Genomic DNA, 5,071 nt, shown 5'->3' on the forward strand with positions numbered 1-5,071 from the left:
TTTTTCCTTTTTCAAGGTTCACCGTCCACTCGGTTTGAGAGATCAAAGATTGTGTGAAAACTTCGGATACATGGAGAAAAAGGCAGATTAGTTTACATGTAAATATTTGGTTTATATTCTTAATCGGACGTTCAGAAATTCATTTTTGTGTTTTGCATGATGTATTGGTTTGATTTACAATCTATTTTTCTGTGTTTACAGAAATATTCCTTGGATTCATTCATATATATATATATATATATATATATATATATATATATATATATATTTTTTTTTTTTTTTTTTTTTTTTTTTTTTTTTTCTCTAACAGTGATTCCAAACACATCATCGTCCCTTCATAGTAGTACATTTTCATTTTGGAGGAAATTGGCTCCAGAGGCTGTTTTTGTGTTATATAAATAATTTTACTAAAGACACATTTGCTTTTAAAATCAGTTGAAATTCAGATTAGGATGTTTTATTTTTTCCTGACTTTTATGAATTTTAAATAAACAGGACATTTTATAAATATACTCACTGTAACTGGGAAGTTGTTTCAGCTCAGTAGCGCCATGACAGATGCTGGTGGAGATGTTGATTTGAGCATCCCGAGCGAACGAAGGTTCACTTAGGGACTGTCAACAAATTACCGAAACAAACACTTCTGTCAAACAAATGTTAATAAATGCGTTGAATTGTGACCAACTAGCAAATTGTCAGTGCTAATTCATGCTTCTACATGAGACACAATATCCTCTATTAAATTTTAAAGTCACATAGAATATTTTATATGATTTTAATATTAAATACTGTAATATGTTTTCTTCAATAGCTTCGAAGTCATCTGATCTGATTTTGAAATAATTCTACAAATCAGTGGAGATGAGGCACAGTCATTTGTTTTTCATTTTAAATAATTTTCCTTTTTTTAGGAATATTTTTTTGTCAAAATTGAGTGTTTTTCTCCCAAGATCACTTTGAAATAATTCTACTAGTCAGTATAGATTCAATAGCTTCCAGGTTACCCAGAACCAGTGTGAAATTGTTGATTGATCCATTTTCTTATTGGATACACCAATTAACTGTCAGTCATGCTTTTGGACTATGGGAGGAAGCCAGAGTACCTGGAGAGAATCCAACCATACATGCAAACTCAATAATTATCTGTACACCCTTGTCCTTGCTGGTGAGAGGCATGGTCACCTTGGACAGGTCACCAGTCTGTTGCAGGGCAACAAGGGGACAGACAAGACAAACAACCATACACACACACACACACACCCCCACACGCACGCACACACACACACACGTAGGGACAATTTAGAGAGACCAATTAACCTGACAGTCATGTTTTTGGACTGTGGGAGGAAGCCGGAGTACCCAGAGAGAACCCACGCATGCACAGGGAGAACATGCAAACTCCATGCAGAAAGACCAGGGCCAGGAATTGAACCCAGAATCTTTTTGCTGCAAGGCAACAGCTCTACCAACTGCGCCACTGTGCAGCCCACATTACAATCAAAGTATATAAAACTTTTTATAACCAGTACCTGCAAATGAACCACCTAATTCAGGGGATGCTGCAGGTAACCAAACAAAACCCCAAATCACAGGTAAACAACCTGGTTGTCCATTACAAAAAGAACCAATACATTCCAGGTGAGTAATGTCTTTTTTTCTCTTCATTGCAGGAAAGAAGGTCCAAAAGACCCAGTAGACGACGTGTCTTGCAAACAGAAAGTCCCAAGGCCCCAGGTAAGGACCTCACTTTGAGGAATCTATTTAGTCCTTTTTTTTATCATGTTTGTATTCATTTTGTCAGATAAGTAACCTTTCTCCTCCTTTTTTGCAGGAAGACAGCGAGGCGTACCCAGCATTTCAGTTTCCACCAAAGAAACAATATAATCCCCAGGTAAGTGAATCAATTTCAGGGAATTAAACAGAGTAAACAACTAATTGGTGAATAAAACTTGACTTTTGACCCTCCACAGGTCATGCAAAACAAGTAAAAGTGAAAAATCATCCGTAGAATTGCTTGGAGAACCTCCTCATCCTCTTAATGCACTTAGAAACTGCATGATAACAAAAACCTTTGTCCATAAATCCACTTTCCTCTGCTGTTTCTGGGTCATGGGATAACAGCTTCAGAAGGGAGACCCAGACTTCCCTCTCCCCAGCCACTTCTTCCAGCTCCTCCGGGGGAACCCCAAGGTGTTCCCAGGCCAGCCGAGAGACATAGTCCCTCCAGCGTGTCCTGGGTCTTCCTTGGGGCCTCATCCCGGTGGGACGTGCTCGGAACACCTCACCAGTGAGGCGCCCTGGGAGGCATCCTTATCAGATGCCCGAGCCACCTCAACTGGATCCTCTCGACTTGAAGAAGCAGCGGCTCTATTCTGAGTCCCTCCCAGATGACGGAGCTTCTCACCTTATTTCTAAGGGAGACCCCAAACACCCTGCAGAGGAAACCCATTTCGGCCGCTTGTATCCAGGACCTCGTTCTTTCGGTCATGACCCACAGCTCATGACCATAGATGAAGGTGGGAACGTAGATCGACTGGTAAATCGAGAGCTTCGCTGCTCTCTCTTTACCACTCCAGACCGGTACAGCATCTGCTTCACAGCAGATGCTGCTCCAATCTGTCTGTCGATCTCCCGCAACCTTCTTCCCTCATTTGTGAACAAGATCCCCAGATACTGAAACTCCTCCACTTGAGGCAGGAATCCCTCTCCCAATCTCTCCCAGAAAGGAGACATTCCACGTCCCAAGAGCCAGGTTCTGCAACTGAAGATCAGATCGACGGGAACCCCTCCCTCAAGCACCACCCAGATCCAGAACAGTGTTTAGGACAGGAGTTTACAACACACAGTCAATACAATGCCAGCAGCTGCGCCAAATCCCAAGCCAAAACTGAAGCCGCTCATGAATGACTCTCCCCAATCAGTCATAAAAGTCCACACACTCCTTGGTGGACTCTGCTCCTGATTCTGCTGTTCTCGTTGCAGATGGTGGATTAAAGTCTCCACTATCTCATTTTCCTCATCGTCATCCAAATCGTAAAGTCTTTTAAGTTTCTGCATGAGTTCTGCAATCTCATCTAGTAATTCCTCTGTACTCAAAAATTGTAACCTCTTTCTTTGCATCCTGAGATAAAATTCCTCAAGTTCCTCAATAAACTCTAGATCCTCCATCGTACAAGTTTTAGAACAAGTTGTGCAAGTTTTAGAACAAGTTGCCAGTCTTTCTTCAGTGCTTGAATGAAAGATCTTGGGAAAGTTCAACAGTCTTAAGACTGTTTTATGATGTCATAACAAAAGAGAATTATATTATGACATCACAGCGAGAGTGATGTCATAACTGACATATATTTGCACACTCTAAACAAAGATGTGTTAAAAAAGAACACAAAAAATGTGTTATTAAATTAAAAGCATATTTTGTGTTAATTTTACACATTGTGTGTTAAAATGAATAATATGACACACAGTATGTGTTGAATATTTATTTGAATATTTCAACACATAATTGTGTTAGTTTGTGTTTGTCAGATACACAAACATGAATCTGAATGGCAGATTAATCTGCCATTCACAGATGGTAATTCATCTCAATGACAACTACTNCAAAGATGCTAAAGTCTGCAAAGAAAAGCACATCAGCTTCAAGGAGGACTTCTCTAAGGAGGACAGACTAGCCCGGGCAAAGCTGTGGCCCCTGGTTCAGGAAGCCAGGAGCAGAGGCAAACGCGCATAACTGAAGGAAGGCTTCGCCCTGATCGATAACCGAAGAGTGGACCCTGACTAATTGCACCGCCTTTTTCTTTTACTTCCTCTGGTTTTGGTAGGTTCATTCTGTATTTGTTTTAAGGGCTATCGCACTATTTTCATACAGCTGTTACTGGCTTTGTTATCTCATTCCTGCTAATCGTTCCTTAGTTTAGTTCTTGTACAATTACTGTGTTTCTTTCATGTTGTCACTACTTTCTCTTAATACTAGGGGTTTAAAAAACAGTGTTAAACGTAAGGCTATTTTTCTTTACTGTAAGGAGCAAAAGGCAAATTGTTTTTTTCTGCAGGAAACTCATTCATCAAGTGAAGAGGCGAAATTTTGGAAACTTCAATGGGGTGACAAAATTTATTTCACATTCAGCCGGGGTTATGATTCTGTTTCATAAATTCTCTGGGTCTGTTTTGGACCATGTCAGTGATACAAATGGCCACTGGGTAACTACAATAGTGGAAATTAATGGAAATAAGATCATTTTGGTGTGTCTATATGGATACAATAATAAGGCGATGAATTGTAAATTTTTTTTGATGAACTCGGAGTGATGATAAAACATTGGAAGTTAAAATATTCCACTGATCAGGTTATATTAGCAGGCGACTTCAATGTGGCTCCAGATGGATCGATTGATCGTCTTCCCTCAGGGGGGCAGCATCATATCTTCAATGATATTTTTGTAAACTTAATTTCTAATACAAATTTGACAGACTGCTGGAGAATTAGAAATCCCACTACTAGACAATATTCCTGTTTCAACCCTTCTGGAAATGGTCAATGTTCTAGGCTACATTATTGGTTAATCCCTCATAATATGGTTAACAATATTTCAAACTGTGAAATATCAGCGGCTCCTTTAACAGATCATTGTTCGGTTACCTTATTTCTCTCTGTAAATAAATCTAAACCACCCTCAATCTTAGCTTGGAAGTTTAATAGTAATCTACTGAACAATAAAACTTTTTGTTCAGAAATCCTGAACCTCATTAAGGATATTTCAGTAATGAATATGTCTCCCTTAAATAAGTGGGAGTGGTTTAAATTTAACGTTAGGTTGGCAGCAATAAAGACTGGTAAACTTGTTTCTAAGCTGATGAGACAGAAACAATCCCAACTTATTGGCAATATTAATTCTCTTTGTTCCAAATCTGTTTTATCTTCTGAAGAGCTGAGTGAGCTTGACGTGGTCAAATCCCAATTAGATGATCTTTTTCTAGATAAAGCAAGAGGGGCTTTCATTCGCTCCAGGGCTCGGTGGATTGAGGACGGTGAGAAAAATTCTTCATATTTTTTCAATCTTGGGAATTTAGC

The 5,071-nt window shown here is 39.3% G+C and overlaps 1 long non-coding RNA gene across 1 annotated transcript; it reads left to right on the forward strand.

Moving 5' to 3' along the window:
- Positions 1–1,445: 1,445 nt before the first annotated feature.
- LOC106935943 (uncharacterized) lies at positions 1,446–2,162 on the forward strand. Its single transcript, XR_001422012.1, has 3 exons — positions 1,446–1,734; positions 1,832–1,891; positions 1,971–2,162. It is a non-coding gene; the product is annotated as an uncharacterized LOC106935943 (long non-coding RNA).
- Positions 2,163–5,071: the final 2,909 nt, after the last annotated feature.

The sequence above is a fragment of the Poecilia latipinna genome, unplaced genomic scaffold, assembly GCF_001443285.1.
Source record: "Poecilia latipinna isolate Pla-1442-1.1 unplaced genomic scaffold, P_latipinna-1.0 Scaffold2047, whole genome shotgun sequence".
Classification (NCBI taxonomy): domain Eukaryota; kingdom Metazoa; phylum Chordata; class Actinopteri; order Cyprinodontiformes; family Poeciliidae; genus Poecilia; species Poecilia latipinna.